The sequence below is a fragment of the Saimiri boliviensis genome, chromosome 16 (assembly GCF_048565385.1).
Source record: "Saimiri boliviensis isolate mSaiBol1 chromosome 16, mSaiBol1.pri, whole genome shotgun sequence".
Taxonomy (NCBI): Eukaryota; Metazoa; Chordata; class Mammalia; order Primates; family Cebidae; genus Saimiri; species Saimiri boliviensis.
In genome coordinates, this window is record NC_133464.1 from 18013634 (window position 1) to 18033863 (window position 20230).

Below are 20230 nucleotides of genomic sequence, written 5' to 3' on the forward strand. Positions count from 1 at the left end.
TTTCATATGGAACCAAAAAGAGCCTGCATAGCTAAGACAATCCTAAGTTAAAAACAACAACGACAATGCTGGAGGCATACTACCTGACTTCAAACTATACTACAAGGCTACAGTAATCAAAACAGCATGATACTGGTACCAAAACAGATATATAGACCAACGGAACAGAAGAGAGGCCTCAGAAGTAATGCCACACATCTACAACTATCTGATCTTTGACAAACCTGACAAAAACAAGCAATGGGGAAAGGATTCCCTATTTAATAAATTGTGTTGGAAAACTGGCTAGCCATATGCAGAAAGCTGAAACTGGATCCCTTCCTTACATGTTATAAAAAAATTAACTCAAGATGGATTAAAGATTTAAAACTAAGACCTAACACCATAAAAACCCTAGAAGAAAACCTAGGCAATACCATTCAGGACAGAGGCATGGGCAAGGACTTCATGACTAAAGCACCAAAAGCAATCGAAACAAAAGTCAAAATAGACAAATGGGATCTGATTAAATTAAAGAGCTTCTGCACAGCAAAAGAAACTATCATCAGAGTGAACCAGCAACCAACAGAATGAGAAGAAATTTTTGCAATCTACCCATCTGACAAAGGGCTAATATCCGGAATCTACAAAGAACTTACACAAATTTACAAGAAAAAAACAACCCCATCAAAAAGTGGGCAAAGGACATGAGCAGATGCTTCTCAAAAGAAGACATTTATGCAGCCAACAAACATGAAAAAAAGCTCATCATCACTGATCATTAGAGAAATGCAAATCAAAACCACACTGAGATACCATCTCATGCCAGTTCTAATGCTGATCATTAAAAAATCAGGAGATAACAGATGCTGGAGAGTATGTAGAGAAATAGGAACACTTTTACACTGTTGGTGGGAGTGTAAATTAGTTCAGCTATTGTGGCAGACAGCATGGCAATTTGTCAAGGATCTAGAACTAGAAATACCATTTGACCCAGCAATCCCATTACTGGGTATATACCCAGAAGATTATAAATCATTCTATTATTAAGACACATGCACATGTATGTTTACTGTGGTACTGTTCACAATAGCAAAGACTTGGAACCAATGCAATGCCCATCAATGATAGGCTGGATCAAGAAAATGTGGCACATATATGCTATGGAATACTATGCAGCCATAAAAAAGGATGAGTTCACCTCCTTTGCAGGACATGAATGAAGCTGGAAACCATCATTCTCAGCAAACTGACACAAGAACAGAAAATCAAACACCTCATGTTCTCACTCATAAGTGGGTGTTAAACAGGCCCCTGTGTATGATGTTTCCCTCCCTGTGCATGTGGACAGGGGAGTGGGAGGGGGGTGGGAGTTAGGGGAGGGATAGCAGGGGGAGGGATAGCATTATGAGAAATACCTAAAGTAGATGACGGGGGGATGGAAGCAGCAAACCACCATGGCACATGTATAACAAACCTGCACGTTCTGTACAGGTACCCCAGAACTTAAAGTATAATGATAAAAAAAGATTAATCTGGTATTAGTTCTGATTAGGTTTAGGGTTAGGGTTAACATGGTGGAGTCTATTATCAGGTGTGTGAATACACTCACTAAAGCGCACTCATATGCATGTTCATCTGAATGAACACACACGTGTGCACACATGCACACACACGCGCGCGCACACGCACACACACACACACACAAACACTATATTCCCCAAACAACATTGTGAAGAAAAACATAAAGTTGTGACTGTATGAACAACCCTTTCTTTGCACTTTAGATTTTCATATGCTTTTCATATCTGATTTTCATAGATGATTTCCATGGATGATTTTCATGTCTGAATCTCGTTAACTTCTAATGTTAATTGTTAAGCTTTCCTCTTTACCTAGACCCTGGGATGCTCCTAGTATTTTAGAGCACATTATTTAAATTTAGACTTAATGATATTGACTTCCATTAACCCTTTCATTTGTTGTCTTAAAATTCGTCCCTGAGACTACAACAAAGACTTGCCCCTGTAGCAGCTTGGTGCATTGCTGAGAGTTAGGAACTTAGAGCCTGAACAAGGCCTGAGTTAGAAATTTGTGTCTGCCATTTATTGACTACTTGTATGGCATTGTGAAAATTTCTTCACCTCTCTGGCCTCAGTTTCCACATCTGTAAAATAGAAATAATACCTCCCATTCCTACCTCTAGGGCTATTATGAAGATCTAGGTTGATAAACTGCTATATAACTTATAGCTAACTGTAGCAAATACTTCCATATCAATTCTCTTCAATTTTCTTTTCAAACGAACAGACCTCAGATTTGTATGTTCCTGCCTAAAGTGGGAAGCATGGATGCAATGATGGCAGTAGCTCTTTTGTGACCAGACATGAGAGAAAGGCCCAGAAAGTCGAAGAGACTTTGCATCCATCTGCTTGTTTAGGTCTCTGGACAGCTCAGGGTCACCAACCTTCACACTTCTTGTTTGGTGACAGAAAAAGCCCAGATCTTTAAGCCACTGTTACCTGTGTTTTCTGTATCTGCAAGTAAATTCCATTCTTAACAACACGCTAAGTTCTAATGAACTTGTATGATGTGCCTGACACTACACTAAGCCCCTGACATGTGTGGTGCTCTTTGATCCCCCAGGACAGCGCTCCTACAGGACACTGAGGTGCAGAGAGATTAAGCAGTTTACTTAAGGTCACGTTGCTCTACTGATGCCTGTCACATACTAACAGAAGCCTCAATAATTGATTCAATTATTTAATTATTGTCAGAAGGATGACACAGGATCACACTCTAAACCAAATATTTTTGTGACCAACATCGGCCAATATTCTATGGCTCAGATCACATCATTGAGTTACCTAGGGTCTGTGTTGCAGCCACTCCATCTTAGAGCAGTCATCAGGAAGTTGAAATTTCTAAAAGTAGACTCTTTTTTTTTTTTTTTTTTTTTTTTTGAGACGGAGTTTCCCTCTTGTTACCCAGGCTGGAGTGCAATGGCACGATCTCTGCTCACCGCAACCTCCGCCTCCTGGGTTCAGGCAATGCTCCTGCCTCAGCCTCCTGAGTAGGAGTAGCTCGGATTACAGGCATGTGCCACCATGCCCAGCTACTTTTTTGTATTTTTAGTAGAGACAGGGTTTCACCATATTGACCAGGATGGTCTCGATCCCTTGACCTCGTGATCCACCCGCCTCGGCCTCCCAAACAAAGTGCTGGGATTACAGGCTTGAGCCACTGCACCCGGCCTTTTTTTTTTTTTTTTTTTTTGAGACAAAGTCTCACTCTGTCATTCAGGCTGGAGTGCAGCGGTGCAATCTCAGCTCATTGCTACCATCTCCTGGTTCAAACAATTTTTCTGTCTCAGCCTCCTGAATAGTTGGAATTACAGGTGTGTGCCACCACCATGCCCAGCTGATTTTTGTATTTTTAGTAGAGATCGGGTTTCAGCATGTTGGCCAGGTTGGTCTCGAACTCCTGCCCTCAAGCTATCCACCTTTCTTGGCCTCCGAAAGTGCTGGAATTATAGGCTTGAGCCACCATGCCCAGGCTAAAATTATACTTTTTTACGTATAGATTTTTTTCCCTTAATGATTACAATTGGTAAATCCAGGTTTTGCAAATGTACTCATGTAAATAATTGTGGATATGATCTTTAATAGAACTTTGAGACTTAGATCATCAATTTTTCTAGGTTTCTTGAAATGGACCCAGAACCGTTTGAGTAACATCTTGGTCCTGCCTATAAAGATTCTCTGTGAGGACATGATAATAAAAAAGAATGGTGACTAAACACTGATTGAATGCTATCTATGTGCTAGGCATGCTTCTAATCACTTTACATGCATTCACTCGTTCCATCCTCACAACGCTGTGGCAGTTAATGTAATTGTCACCATTTTTCAAGTGAGAAAACCAAAGCAAAGAAATGATGTTTCTTGTTCCAGACTTCTTTTCTTATTTTTTATTTTTTATTTTTTATTTTTGGAGATAGTGTTTTACTCTTGTCGCCCAGGCTGGAGGGCAATGGCATGATCTCAGCTCAACACAACCTCTGCCTCCTGGGTTCAAGCATTCCATTGCCTCAGCCCCCTGAGTAGCTGGGATTACAGACATGTGCCACCACATTTGGCTAATTTTGTATTTTTAGTAGAGATGGGGTTTCTCCATGCTAGTCAGGCTGGTCTCGAACTCCCGACCTCAGGTAATCCACCCACCTCGGCCTCCCAAAGTGCTGGTATTACAGGCATGAGCCACCGCACCCAGCCTCAATCTCTTAATTGGTAACAGAACATTCAGAGTCTTGTCAGAAAATTCTCCCTGCATGTTATAAAGTGTGATGTCAAGATATAACCATCATTGAGAATTTTCTGAAGAATATGAAGTGTATCCACATCCTTGACTCAAACCAGCTTCATTATTTGGGACTACAGTGTTTTAGTTCCCTTTGGAATTGACTTCACCCTGCTTTGGAATTTTGCAATGGCAATTGACCTGCTTTGGCACAAGAGAATTCTACGAAGTTGCTTTTGTGTTTACTGTAATAATCTCACTGAGAGTATTTTTTTTCTCCGTCACACAATGTCATTATATGAGTGAAGAACAACAACAAAAATCAGCACCAACTGGTGAAAGCAAAATTGGAAGCGGTCAGCTCATGGAACTGAAAAGTCTGGGTACGTTTCAAGGACTACTTGATCCATGCTCAAATGAGAGCAGTGAGATTTAGATGTCCTCACTCCATCTCTCTTTGTCTTCACCCCATTCTCAGGTAAGCCTTGCTCTTGACATCTCTAAATAGCAGCAGCAGCTCTAGGATTCAGGTTTTCCCCTCTGCAAGTCAGAATCTCTTTTACAGAGGTCCAAGGGTTCTGATTAGCTCTGGTTCACTCATGTGCTCACCTCTGAACCAAACTCTGTGGACAGGGCAATGCAATTCCTTGAACGGTCCCATCTGGGTCACATACTCAACCCTTGGTGTGGGAGTGCAGCTAAATCCACCCGATATGCAGAGATTGTGGTGGGGAGAGGAAGACCTCAGAGCAAAAGTGTTTCGCAATCAGCATAGAGTAGATGGACGCTGAGCAGCAAGAGCAGCAGACTCCGCCACAGTCCATTTTGGAATATCTGTGGGCGAAATTGTGGCCAGATTTTATCTTATGGACATCATGACTCTTGTCCCACATGGTGTTAAGGAGGCTTAAGCCATATCTGCTGGCCACCTCCCTTAACTGTGCATGACCTGTCACATGCAGTCAGCAAGCTTTATTTCATTTTAATATGATTTTCTATTTACATTTTTGACCTCATCTATTCATGTTTCCTTTTATAGTACTCACATTTTTTTTATAAGTTGCCTTAAAACCTCTTTGGAAAGAGAATGTAAATAAAGCCTTAAAAACGCTATTTTTAATATTTGATATGTTCATATTATCTAAATGCTGAAACTAAAGATTCTAATGGCCATTCTCTTCCTGGAAGAGATTAACACGGGCATTAACAACATTCCTATTTATAATTCAACTGGAAAAAAATAGGATGTATTTTGGTCTCTGCCTAGACCAATCATTCTCTTCTCATCTCAGTGACAATTTTCTGTTTCACTTTTTTTTTTTTTTTTTTTTTTTTGAGATGGAGTCTCACTCTGTCTCCCAGGCTGGAGTGCAGTGGTGTGATCTCAGCTCACTGCAACCTCTGCCTCCTGGGTTCAAGCGATTCTCCTGCTTCAGTCTCCAGGAGTAGCTGGGACTACAGGCGGCCACCACCACACATGGCTAATTTTTGTAATTTTAGTAAAGACAGGATTTCACCATGTTGACTGGGCTGGTCTCAAACTCCAGGGCTCAGGTGATTCACCTGTCTTGGCCTCCCAAAGTGCTGGAATTACAGGCATAAGCCACCGCGCCCAGCCTGTTTAGCTTTTAATATTCAATTCAAACATAATCTTTCCTTCCTGGATTGCACCCTTCTCCCACCACCAGATTCCTAGGTTCGGTGCATGTCTACCCCAACACACTCACACCGTTTGTCTGTGGGAAGAGCTCCCCAAGGGCAGTGGGTGCCCAGACTCATTTGTCTGTATCGCCAGCTCCCAAGCGCAGCACAGGAGTAAGGGCCCAGTAAATGGCCATGGAAATCAGGAATAAAGAAGAAAGGAGAGAGGGAAGAAAGCTGGGAAAGAGAAAAATTTAAGAATGAAAAAAATAGAGAGAGATAGAAGGAAGGAAAGAAAGAAAGAAAGAAAGGAAGAAAGGGAGGGAGGAAGGAAGGGAGGGAGAAAGGAGGGTAAGGAAGGGAGGGAGGGAGAAAAGAAGGAAGGAGGGAAGGAAGGAAGGAGGGAGGGAGGGAGGGACAGGGAATAGGAAGGGAGGGAGGGAAGGGGATAGGGAGGGAAGGAAGAAAGGAAGAAGGAAGGAAGGAGGGAGGGAGGGATGGGGAATAGGGAGGGAGGGAGGGAGGGAGGGAGGGAGGGATGGGGAATAGGGAGGGAGGGAGGGAGGGAGGGAGAAAGGAAGGAAGGAGGGAAGGAAGGAGGGAGGGAGGGAGGGAGGCTTTATTTACTTTCTCTTTCCAAAAAGGTTTTAAGGCAACTTATAAAAAAAAGTAAGTACTATAAAAGGAAACATGAATAGATGAGGTCAAAAATGTAAAAAAAAATCATATTAAGAAAATGAAATAAAGCTTACTGACTGCATGTCTCAGGTCATGCACAGTTAAGGGAGGTGGCCAGCAGATATGGCTTCAGCCTCCTTCACACCATGTGAGCAAGAGTCATCGTGTCCATAAAATAAAATCTGGCCACAATTTCACCCACAGATATTCCAAAATGGACTGTAGCAGAGTCTGCTGTTTTTGCTGCTCAGTGTCCATCCACTCTATGCTGATTGCCAAACACTTCTGCTCTGAGGAAGGAGGGAGGGAGGGAAGGAAGGAAGGAGGGAGGGAGGGAGGGAGGGAGGGGGATAGGGAGGGAAGGAAGGAAGGAAAAAGGAAGGAAGGAAGAAAGGAGGGAGGGAGGGAGAAAGGGACAGGGGATAGGGAGGGGGGATAGGGAGGGAAGGAAAAAAGGAAGAAAGGAAGAAAGGAAGGGAGGGAGGGAGGGAGGGAGGAAGGAAGGAAGGAAGGAAGGAAGGAAGGAAGGAAGGAAGGAAGGAAGGAAGGAATCAATTAACTTAGAGAATGGCTTTCTGTATGGGTAAATATTGCCCATGGTTATCAGCTCATCTCATGCGTCTGGCTGTAAGAGTCACTCTCCCCTCCCACACATTCTGATCAAATTTTTGGGTTATAAAGCAAAGAATTCAGAAACTTATATAAAGGAAGAAGCTCTTAAGAAGATGAGATTCCCCTCCTTGCCCTTCCGCACACACACAGAGATCCAAAGCCCTTTTCACAGCTGCCAGACAGGTTTCCTTGCCCTGAAGAAGTCCTTGAGACTTGCAGTATAATCTTTGTTTGCCTAGTAATAGGGCTTTAAGGGTTTTTAAGATATGGTTTTCTCTGGGGATCATTTAAGTTTCCCATTTCCTTGTAAATATTTTTGGTAAAAACATTATCCCCTTGGATTTCAGAGGAAGTTAAAATAGAAAAGGCTTGAAAGCATTCACAAAGCAATGTGCTTTCAAAACAGCCATTCATTTGAAGTTATGTCTTTTAGTCTGAATCCAAATCCTCCAGTCAATACAAACCTTGATCTGCTGCTCATTGTCTGTGGATCCATTCTGCCTCAAGCTATGAGCCTCGAAATCCTCAAAGAGTCAGACTTGAATGCTGTTTCTTATATTTTATAATACTGTTTAATCTGCCTGAAGGTATAGGATGTAATGTCATGATACTGTACAAACATCTGGGCTACTGGCCAACCGATACAGATGAGAAATATTCTATTACTGTGAAGCTGGAGTTCTTTCCTACTATTTCATTGGTATGCATTTGTATTCATAGCAATTATTTATTTAAAAATTTTAACACATATAATTTTGAAATTATAAAGCAGATCTTCCTTGTTTTTTTTTTTTTTGTTTATGTTGTTTTGTTGAAACATAGTCTTGCTCTGTCACCCAGGCTGGAGTGCAGTGACATAATCTCAGCTCACTACAACCTCCGCCTCTTCGGTTCAAGCAGTTCTCCTGCTTCAGCCTCCCAAATAGCTCGGATTACAGACATGCACCACCATGCCCAGTTAACTTTTGTATTTTCAGTAAAGATGGGGTTTCACCATGCTGGCCTGATTGATCTCAAACTGCTGACCTCAAGTGATCCAACTGCCTGTCAGTTTGGAGCCAAATAGGTAGAAGGTCAGCAGAGGACTAGAAGGAAACTCTCTGTTCCCAAGCTAGCCAAGGTACTTCCTCTGGGCTTGCGTTCTACAAGCCATCATCAAACAAACCAAGGTGGAATTATGTCAGTCACCCCCCCCCCGCCCCATGCATCTAATCAAGAGGTAGCTAGCTGTGGGATGGGACAAAGAGAAGGTGAGCGCTGAAATCCAAGACTTTTCAATTACCACAGTTCCTCTTGGGTAGGGCCCAGCCTGACTCAGAGCCTCACTTCATGCAGTGGGGAAGGACCTGTTGGAGACTCACATTCATGCCACAAAAGGCAGTCCATTCTGTTCTTGTGTGTAACATCTTTCCGTCTTAAAAATAATAGATTTAGATAATAGAATATAAATAATATTTGATTATCTAACCTATTAGATTTAGATAACTGAATATTATTTATATTTATATTCTAGTATCTAAATCTAATAGAAGATTTCTGAAGCATAACAATCAGTTCTTGAGAGCTGATACAAACTGGTTCCAGCTCTTCACTGCATGATTCTCTATCACATAACACTGCTTATTTCCTTTCAGGTACCCATGAAAAGCTGTAAGATTATGTATTTCTTTCTACCCTTGTTTTTGTGTTTATCTCTACAGCTTATAGACAGAGATTACAATGTAAATTCCATGAGAAAAGGCCTATGCCAACCCTAGTCCAGTGCTCGTTATATATCCAATATGTATTTATCAATGAATCATAAGAGCTCATTCTGGATACACGAGTCTTCCTTTTTACAGTCTTTTCATTTTCTTAGTTTTCTTAAGTTAAAAAAAAAACACTTTATATTTCAGAGAAAAAACTTGATTTTACTGCTTTTAACATCCAGAAGCCAAGAAGAAGAGGATGTTGAGCAAGCAGGGTGTGAAAGAAGAAAGGGCTGGAAGTGTTTGAGTGTCAGAGGGCCATCGCACAATCCGATGTGGAAGGAGTTTATTGTTTGAACCCCTCTAGTGAAATGACTTTTTGTCATTATGTTAATGGAAAAATAAGTGTATCTTTAGCATAGACTACATCCTGTCCCTTGTTACATAAAATGTAAAATTTTTCCTTCATCACAGTGCCTCCGCCCAGCACAGTGCCTGCCAGACAGGAGTATAGAAATAGTAAGTAATAAATAATGCTCTTGAAAATGGACTCTAAGGGCCACTCTACAATGGTAGGAAAGTTCCAAATTCAAGTTAATAAAACACTTATTAGACTGGACATGGTGGCTCATGCCTGTAATCCTAGCACTTTGGGAGGCAGAGGTGAGAGGATTACTTAAGCCCAGGAGTTCAAGACCAGCCTGGGCAGCAATCTAGTGAGACTCTGTGCTCCACAAAAAAACTTAAAAATTAGCTGGGCATGGTGGCATGCTCCTGTGGTCCCAGCTACTCCAGGGGCTAACTTGCCCCCAGGAGGTTGAGGCTGCAGTGAGTCAAGGTTGTGCCACTGGACTCCAGCCTGGGCAACAGAGTGAGACCCTGTCTGAAAATAAATAAATAAATACAAGTAAAAGTAAACTCTTATTGTGTACCAGATACTGGTGAAAACAAAAAGCAAAACACCTGACACCTTCTGTGGGTGAAAATCTGGTGTTTCTGCCATCAGGTTCAGACCATTTGCTTAAGGAAGCCTATAGGGCCCTAAGCCCAGACACAGAAGTGCAGTGCTCTAGCCTGCTTGGAAACATGGCCAGTGTGGTGGAGGTGGCAGAGAGGAGACAGTGCCAGGTGATGGGGACGTGGCACAGGGACGTGCAGCTGATACTGCCCTAGGCCCCTGGGAAATTCCCAGGACAGCATCCTGTGTGGCACAAACTAAGATATTGTCCTTGGGTGAAATCACCTACCTCAGAAGAAGTGAAAATACTGGCTATCCCCCTATTCTTTCATCTCTCCCATCCTAGACTTGTTTGCCAAACACACTGCTCACATTTACATAGAAAACAGATACACAAACTGAAAACAAACCAAAAACAAAAACAAAAAAAAGGAGAAAGAATCTTTATCTAAGATGACTTTTCCTACTTATATCACTGGCCTGGGTCTGAAACACCAAGGAGAAGCTTCCTCCCCTTTTCTTCTTTCTCTCACCTCAGCCTGCTGCAGAAAACTCTTTCACAAAGAAACACTTTTGTGTGAAACCAGCTTCCTTCACATCACTCAAGTTTCTCAACACTTGTTCTGTTAATAAACAAACATAGGTTTGAAAGTCCTAAAACAAAGAGGACTTTCAAACCTATGTTTGTTTATTAACAGAACAAGGATTTAGCATGCTTTTTTCTCTTTCCTTCTTTGTTCTCTGCCACTCTATCACAGGCTTTGCTTTTTCAGCTAAAGAAAATCCCACAATGGCTTCAGTAAATGATACCCATCTGTATTTATAGTATCTCATTTTACTCATTTTGAGTTCTTACAGCTGACTGACTTTTCAGTAAATGATACTAATCTGTATTTATAGTATCTCACTTTACTCATTTTGACTTCTCACAGCTGACTGATTTATAGTATCTCACTTTACTTATTTTGAGTTCTTACAGCTGACTTTCAGATGTATGAAAAAAACTGGGCAAAGTTCTTGAAAAACTGGTTGTCAAATCCTAATTCTGTAAATGTTCCAAGAATTCTTGAGCTTTAAAAAATGATTCCTGTAATGAAAAATGTTTTATTTTCTAGAAAATTCTTATGCCTGACAAATATATCCTATGCATAGAGTGATTTTATACTAGACTTCCAGTGGCTTACTTTTCTTGGCTGACAGAGTGTTTCCAACACTCTGAAAGCTTTCTTAGTACCTTTTTTAACACTTAGAGGACTGAGGCCTGAATAACTGTCTCACACAGCAAGGCAGTCAGTAATGGAGTAAGTCTCCAACAAACCACTGGGACACTGACTCCAACGAATTTTCACTTTAATTTCCTAGCAATAGAATTTATGAATTATCAATGTGAAAAGATTTCTTTATTGTGCAAAGCCATTTTACATGCTTATGAGAATAGTTTTCATAGTGTATAAAGGAGGGTATGCATATTTTATATAATTTTTTATATATATATATATATATATATATATGTAAACTATAAAAACAATTCCAACATGCAGGGTATAGAAAAGATTATGGTAAGGCAAATGAGCAAAAGCTTAATACATAAGCAGGTAATCAAATGTTCAAAAATCATTTGTATATAAAGATAAGATCTTTTCCTTAAAGACGTTTACCATTAACCTGGGAAAACAGAAAACAAACAGTCGTAATCGATGCTAGCACAAAGAACTAGAGTCCTTGTGCAAAATACTAAGGTCTTCTGGAAATGGCAAAGGAAGGAATGACTTCGTCAACATTAAAGTGTGCTCAGAGGGGTCGGCACAAACACAGGCTTCTCAAAGGAGGTGAGTGCTCTTTAGGTGGGAAGATGGTGACCGCGTGGATTCATGGAGAAGTGCAAGATTGGCCTAAGCAAAACTCAAAGGCAGAAATGTCCAGATTTTCTCCCTTGTCAAATGTTCTTCATTGGAAGCCAGATTCTCCATATCTTTCCAGGGTTTCCCTCTGGGGAAGGGGAAGGAACACCACTACCACATTAAATATGACTCATCTCCATCTCAGAAGTGGTGGTGTGCTGCAACCTGCTTGCAAAAGCTCAAGAGAGCTTTCCCGTTGCCAATTTTGGGATGTGAATGACAACACGTTGGTAGTTTAAAATCAACCAAGGTGGGAGTATTTACACCACAGAAAATGGCAAATGCTACAAATCAGCTTCCCATGATCACCCCACCCACCAGCTGTTAAACCTTCACCAGCACATGTGAAAGCTGTGCATTTTACAGTCAGGGAGCTACTGTGGGAGCTGTGTGAGAGGAAGAGAAAAGAGATTTCTGAGAGTGGGGCAGAAGAAACAAGTAAAAAGTAAACAAGTAAAAAGAGGTGGAGACTAAGATGATGGTGGCAGGAAACCCCCAATGACCATCAAGAAGAGAGAGTGAGTCACCTAGAAATTCATGGGAAAGAGATGAGTCCATAGGGGACGGGAATCACTGTAGGGAAAAGCAGAGTTACTTAGTATGACTTACTATGTGAGTGCTGACTTCAGATGTTAAAATGTTTATATTCAGTCCGACACCTAACATCTTTATGAAGCTAAAATTATTGCTGCTTTGCTATGTCACCCAGTCACTTATTTCTCTGTTCATTCAAGCAGATCCAAAACAATTCTTTAGTGAATTTTGGCACTGCCTGCAGGTACTGCTGCCACTCACCTCTGAATTAAGGAATCTCAGCTGGGTACAGTGGCTCAGCCTGTAATCCCAACACTGGGAGGCTGAGGTGGGTGGATCACGAGGTCAGGAGTTTGAGACCAGCCTCGAACTCCTTTCAACATGGTGAAAACCAGCCTCTGCTAAAAATACAAAACTTAGCTGGGCATGATGGTGCATGCCTGTAGTGTCAGCTACTCAGGAGGCTGAGGCAGGAGAATTGCTTGAACCCAGGAGGCAGAGGTTGGAGTGAGCCAAGATTGCACCACTGTACTCCAGACTGGGCAACAGAGCAAGACTCTGTCTCAAAAAAAAAAAAAAAAAGTAATCTCAGGGATGATCTCACTATGCTCAGTTTTCCTTGATGTCAGACCTGACTCCCAGCCAATTTCCTGTTAAAGTGCATAGGTCTATCTTGAAGTCCACAGGGAGCAGCTGGTCTTCACACACTTGCCATTGTAAACAGATCTAGCAGTCCAGTATCATATTCACAATCTCATATCCCCAAACTTGCCTTTTCTTCTACATTACAAATCTTAGTTACTGTCTCAGTAGTAATCCAAAACAGAAACTTGGGAGTCATCTCTGGTTTCTCTATCTCCTTCATCTCCCATGTCTGACCAGTCAGCTTATTATCTGTAGTATCTGTTCCCAACTGCCACGGCTACTGCCTTACATCAAGTTCTCAGCCCTTCTTCCTGGAGTTCCACAAAAACTGCCTAATTATCTAGGCAGTGGATGTCTTCAGCCTCACCATCTTCCAAGTTGTGCCCCATATCAGAGCCACATGGATAAAGCACATATCTGATCATGTCAAACCAACAGGGGTTTCCTTGAAGTTTTCTAGAATTTTCAGATAAAGTTCAAACTCTTCCTGTCAACCCACACGGCCCTATGAAATGATGCTTATCTAGTTCCTCGGTCCCATTCCTCATGACTCCTCCAAGCCACCCAGCTCTTTGTGCATCAGTCTAGAACACATCAGACTCCCCAGCTTCTCCACCTACTTCATTACTTAGTTAATTCCTACTCATCCTTCAGGATTCAGCTCACACTTACCTCTAAAAGGAAGTCTCCCGTGATGCCCAGTATGACCCGGATATCGCTTCCTCTTTCCCATGCTCTCTGCTTCTATGGCAACTGTGTCCATTTCAATCCCGGTTCTGGTCATACATTTGGGCAGTTGCCTGCCTTCCTTACTTCATGGCAAGAACCATGTCCTCTTTGACCTTGTGCCCCTTCTTGCTAGCACTTAATGGATGCTTGATGTATGTTTGGAAAATGGTTTGTCCTGGACTTGATTTTCCTTGCAGCTGGGGTACTTAGCTTGAGAATACAGGGGTTACATGTGATACAGGAAATAATGCAAAGCAGGGAGTAATATGTACTTGGCCTTATTCTGTGACTCCAAAATGTAAGAGCATGAAAGACAAAGATGAAACATTCTCAGACAGGTGGCTTTATCAACAACACTAATGCAGAGAAGAGATGAAGAGTCAGAAAGAGGCTGCTGGACCTGGCCACGAGAACATTAATGGTTACCTTATATTAGGTAACTTTAGGGAATCCTGTGACTGGCATGGAAGGATAGGATGTGGGAGAGGAAGCTAATGAATACGTGTTAGTTTGGGGTGTGCCAGATGCTTTACATACACAATTTTATGTCATCTTTATTTTTTATTTTATATATATATTGCACTTTAGGTTCTGGGGTGTATTTATTTATTTTTTTTAAACAGGATCATGCTCTGTCACCCAGGCTGGAGTGAGTACCGTGCTGCAATCACGGCTTACTGCAGCCTCCACTTCCTGAGCTCAAGTGATCCTGCCACCCAAGCCTCCCTAGTAACTGGGACCACAGGTGCACACCACCACACCGGGCTATTTAAAAACAATTTTTTTTTGCAGGTCTCATTATGTTGCCCAAGGGGGTCTTGAACTCCCGGGCTTCAGTGATCCCCCTGACTTGGCCTCCCAAGGTGCTGGGTGTGAGACACTACACCTGGCCTCACATCATCTTTATAATCACTCTAGGAAATAGGTTTATCTCTTTCAAAATAGAAACAAAAAATAATTACCAACAAAGAAATGGAAACTTAGAGGTTCTAATAACGCACATGAAGTCATGTCTTCTTAGTGGGTGATGTGGGATTCAAACCCTGGTTTATTACTTCACAAGCCCACATGCTTCTCATTATACCATACTCTTTACAGAAGCAGAAGGAGATTATCAGAATAAAATTGGTGGAATTTATCTTGAGCCTTAACCCTGCTCTTCCTCCAACTCAAAAACGTTTATCTCTTGAAGGTGGCAGGAAATTAGAACAATAGCCAAAATTCACAAAAGGATAAAAGGAATATTTTTCTCTCAAAGAAGAAAGTTGGGTGTTTTCAAAGGCAAATATATCTTTCTATATTTATTCCTAATTTCCATGAAAAGCTGTGTTGATGGGGATAATTTTAACACTACATTGAGACTTTCCAAGTCCATGTGACAGGATGGTATCATCCAAGGACCACAGTGAGAAAACAAGGATCTAAACATCCATGGTTCTATGTTCAGCCCTGTTTCCATTCCTCGTGGCTTGCCGAGAAACTCTATTTTAGGAGCTTTCCTGTCCCCCAAACCCCTCCCACATGCATCAGTGTGGGAGCTGGATTGGGCAAAAGGTAGTTTTTGAGGTGGCAACCCTTCTTTTCCCTCCCCTTCCTTTTGAGGAGAAAGGAGATTTTAGTCTTCTCACAAGGCTGTTGGACCCTAGACTACAACTCTCACCAAGCTGGATAACAGTAAAGAAATCAGATGGTGTTGACGGAGAGACCAAACCATACTTGGTTCACCAGTTTTTGTCCTGACTGACAGGACCAGGTCCACCGTGAGCAGAGGAGGGCCACTATCAGGAGGGGCTAAGAATCCAATCTCTGGGCCATGCAGACACCAGGTGGGTCTGAGGTGGCAGAACTTCTCCCAGAGGGAGGCAGAGGGGAGTCTCTTGAGAAGAGAGGCAGCAGAGGGCATGAAAATGATCGGAAGGGAGAGAGAAACATCCATGGAGATACCCTTCCTTTTGGAGGCCTGCGTCTTCAAGGGCAGAATTACACATTTGTTCTACCTGCACTGACTGGGCTTTTCTTTTGAGATCTGCCTGATCTTCCTGAAGAAAACTCCAACATAGTCCAGTGTGTGTTTGGAAAGAAAAGGTTGCTGTGGCAGAAGGGACTCAGGGGAAAGATTGGAAATTAGACTTCAGCTATTTTGCAGGTCTCTCATAGAGACAGGGCTGATGAGAACATCTCCCCACTAGTCCATCACATGTCACACACACACACACACACACACACACACACACACGAGCAGCTACAGACATTCCAAAGGTCAGGCATTAAGCAGTGAGGTTGAATTCCCTAATCCTACCCTACCAAGGATTAATTAGTCTCATTCTGTTGCCCAGGCTGGAGTGCAGAGCCTTGCTCTGTTGCCCAGGCTGCAGTGCAGTGGCGTCATCTCAGCCCACCGCAACCTCCCTGGTTCAAGTGATTCTCCTGCCTCAGCCTCCCGAGTAGCTAGGACTACAGGTGTGTGCCACCAGGCCTGGCTAATTTTTTTGTATTTTTAGTAGAGATGGGGTTTCACTGTGTTAGCCAAGATAGTCTCTATCTCCTGACCTCATGATCTGCTCGCCTCAGCCTCCCAAAGTGCTAGGATTACAGGCGTGAGCCACCACACCTGACTAGTCCTTCTTTTAAGACAGAAAGAATAGGGTCTTGGCACAAGCCAAATTACAAATGTGTCTATTTTATGTTTATTCAAGCATTATTCCTCACTTGCAAACATCTGCTTTGTCCACTGCCCACTCTGCACATTTTACCTCTTATGGCAGTGACCTGACAGAGATGAGAGCTTTGAGTTGTGTTTGCTTCACTGTCTGCCACAACCACCTTGGAGCCAAAAATACCCTTCAGATAAGCCACAGAGAGATTTAGCCTGGGCTGAAACCAAAATCAACTTCCAAAGACCATAATACTTATAGAATGAGAGCTCATAACTGTGAACTGAAGAAAGTGAGTTGTAAGACAACCCTGGAATGTGGTTCTCTGCATTTGAACAATAGTTAAACCATGGGGCTACAACAATACCTGCCTTTAAAAACGAGCGGGTTCAGCTAAATTTCCAGAGAGAGAACCAGAAGATCTGATTTTACATTTTTAGTTAGAAAATTCTTTGTTTTTTCCCTGTGGACCCTCGGAACCTGATACCATCTTATCACATGGACTTGCAATGTCTCAACATAGTTTTAGAATTATCCCAAAGAACACACCTTTTCATGGAATTCAGAATGAATACAGAAAGATGTATTGACCTTTTAAAGAGACCCAAGTTTCTCTACTGGCAAAAAATATTCCTTTGATCGATTTGTGAATTTTGGCTACCATCCCAATTTCCTGCCACCTTCAACAGATAAATGTTTTTGAGTTGGGGGGAAGAGAAGGGTTAAAGCTTAAGGTAAATTCGACCACCTTTAATCTGACATCTCCTTTTACTTCTTGAAATTAGTGAGAGTTTCTACTTCTTGAAATTGGTGAGAATTTCCAATTAACAATCAACAGTGATTTATGCAGATAATCAAATAGATACTTTTAAAGAATATGCAAAGCTGGCAGGTACGATGGCTCATGCCTGTAATCCCAGCACTCTGGGAGGCTGAGGTGGGAGGATCACTTGAGCTCAGGAGTTCGAGACCAGCCTGGGCAACATAGTGAAATCTTATCTCTACAAAAGGAAAAATAAATTTTAAAAAAATATTAAAAAATTGAAGACTATGCAAATGTCATATCATATTTTAGTAAATGTGATTAATGTTTCTTGCAGAGAACTTGTGGGTAAAGTAAAAAGGTAGGCAGAAAGAAGAGAATATTCCTGTTTTCCTGTCCACAAATGTGCCCAGATACGGTCTTTCATAACTTACACTATTCACCTCACTGTAGCCCTCTTTCTGATTTCATTGTCATACTCCTTCGGTAATTATATTTGCTTGCTTTGCTGGCTTTGTTGACAATCTCTATTTCAAACTCTTTTCAATGTCCAAATCTAGGAAATACTTTAAGGTGTGCATTTTCCTGTAATTCCATGTAGTACCCATGACCACTCTTTTTTATTTTGATGTTTAAAATTCTTATAAAATAAACATGTAACATAAAATTTATTATTTTAACCATGTTGAAGTGTACAGTTCAGTAGTGTTTATTACATTCACGTTGTTGTGCAGTCTCCAGGAGTCTTTTAAACTTTTGCCAAACTAAACTCGGTACCTATTAACAACAACCCACCGTTTCTGCCTCCTCTTGTCCCTAGCAACCACCATTTTCCTGTGTGTTGCTATAATTTTGACTGAGTATCTTACATAAGTAGAATTATACAGATTTGCCTTATTGTGACTGACCTATTTCATATAGCATAATGTCCTTAAGATTCATCTATGTTGTAGCTTGGGTAAGAACTTTCGCTCTTTTTAGGGCTGAATAATATTCCATTGTATGTATATGCCACATTTTGTTTATCCATTCGTCTATCCCTGGACACTTGGGTTTCTTCCATGTTTTAGGTTTTGTAAACAGTGCTGCTGTAAACATGGGTATACAAATACGTCTTTGAGACCTTGCTTTCCATTCTTTTGAGTATATACCCAGAAGTGGAATTTTGAGATCATATGGTAGTTTTATTTTTTTTTATTTTATTTTTTATTTTATTTATTTTTTTTTGAGACAGAGTTTCGCTCTTGTTACCCAGGCTGGAGTGCAATGGCGTGATCTCGGCTCACCGCAACCTCCACCTCCTGGGTTCAGGCAATTCTCCTGCCTCAGCCTCCCGAGTAGCTGGGATTACAGGCACGTGCCACCATGCCCAGCTAATTTTTTGTATTTTTAGTAGAGACGAGGTTTCACTATGTTGACCGGGATGGTCTCGATCTCTCGACCTCGTGATCCACCCGCCTCGGCCTCCCAAAGTGCTGGGATTACAGGCTTGAGCCACCGCGCCCGGCCGGTAGTTTTATTTTTAATTTTTTGAGGAACCTACGGACAGCCCTTGATACACCATTCTTTCCTTTTGTCTTATATAAAAATGCATTCTTTCGAATATTGTACCTGTATTTTTATCAATGCCTCTTAACCCTCAATATTAGCCACTTTCCATGGTTTAGTGTTTGGCCCTCTATTTTTTTTCTTTACATTTTCTCCTTTGGTGAACACATTCACTCTTGTGGCTTTTATTAATATTATCACCTCTATGAAAATCTACATATTCACCTCTGGCTTCTGTCTTAGGATCAAAATATGTAGCTATATATTAAATATTTCCAATGGGCAAATATCCAAAATATAGTCCCAAGACAGACTCCGTCTATGAATCCATTTCTCCTCACTTATACAGGGAGCATTTGAGCAAATTTAACCCTACCACAAGACAAAGCCAACAATTAGAAGCCAGTATGCTTGGGTGGGCACTGGAAACTCATTGAGACTTTGAGAGTTTTACTCCCATCCCTTTGATTCATCCATATGAACATGTCCATCAGAAGAGATAGATGCTCCAGAAATGGGACATGTTTGCTGAAGACTTCTTTTACTGAGTGAGTGTAATGCGCCAGGAGAGTGCACATCCCCTCACTTAAAACATGCTCCCGGTTGGGCGTAGTGGCTCACACCGGTAATCCCAGCATTTTGGGAGGTTGAGATGGGTGGATTGCCTGAGGTCAGAAGTTTGAGACCAGTCTGGCCAACGTGGTGAAACCCCATATCTACCAAAAATACAAAAATTACCTAGGCATGGTGGTGGGCACCTGTAATCCCAGCTACTTGGGAGGCTGAGGCAGAAGAATTGCTTGAACTTAGGAGGTAGAGGTTGTAGTGGCTGACATCATGCCACTGCACTCCAGCCTGGGTGACAGAGTGAGACTCTGTCAAATTAAAAAAAAAAAAAAAAAAGCAAAACTAAAAATTAAAAATAGAATCTTTAAAAAAAAAAAAAAAAAAAAAAAAGATGGGGTTTCACCATATTAGTCAGGCTGGTCTCGAACTCCTGACCTCAGGTGATCCGCCCACCTCAGCCTCCCAAAGTGCTGGGATTACAGGTGTGAACCACTGCGCCTGGCATAAAATCTTTTTTTGAAGACCAAAAAATCTGCCCTTGATGGTATCCCTTAACATGCTATATCCTCCCTGCTCAGTTTTTTGCTAAGTTCAATTTTCTTCGTTTCCCAGGAGAATGGTGTCTCCCTTCCATTCAAATCCATCCCAGCAACAAGTTTATTTTTAAAATGAAAATGAGGTCATACTCTAATTAAAAACCATTAGTGGTTCCTGGTGGTTAGCTGGATAAAGTTTAAATCCCTTCCTTAGCTTCTTATTGGTGTCTCAGGGGCTTGCCCCAACCCACCTCTCCAGCTTTGTCCTTCACTGATCATCACTCAAGCTAGACCCCACTCACAGCAATTGCTTCTTGTTCTTCAACAAGCTGTGCTTCTTTCTGTGCGTCCTTCCTCCATTTGCCAGAGATATCCTCCCTTACCTTCCTCCACACGTTCCTGAAACATTCTTCTGTACTCAGCTACAAGCTGTTCATAAACTGGCCTCTCCCATCCTCCCACTCCACCCTTACTCTACTCCAACACCCGCCTCAAATG

General features: G+C 41.8%; 1 protein-coding gene across 2 annotated transcripts in view; it reads right to left on the reverse strand.

Moving 5' to 3' along the window:
* The window catches only part of CLDN10 (claudin 10), a 147597-nt gene that overhangs the window by 52208 nt on the left and 75159 nt on the right, over positions 1-20230 (reverse strand). The window lies entirely within an intron of this gene.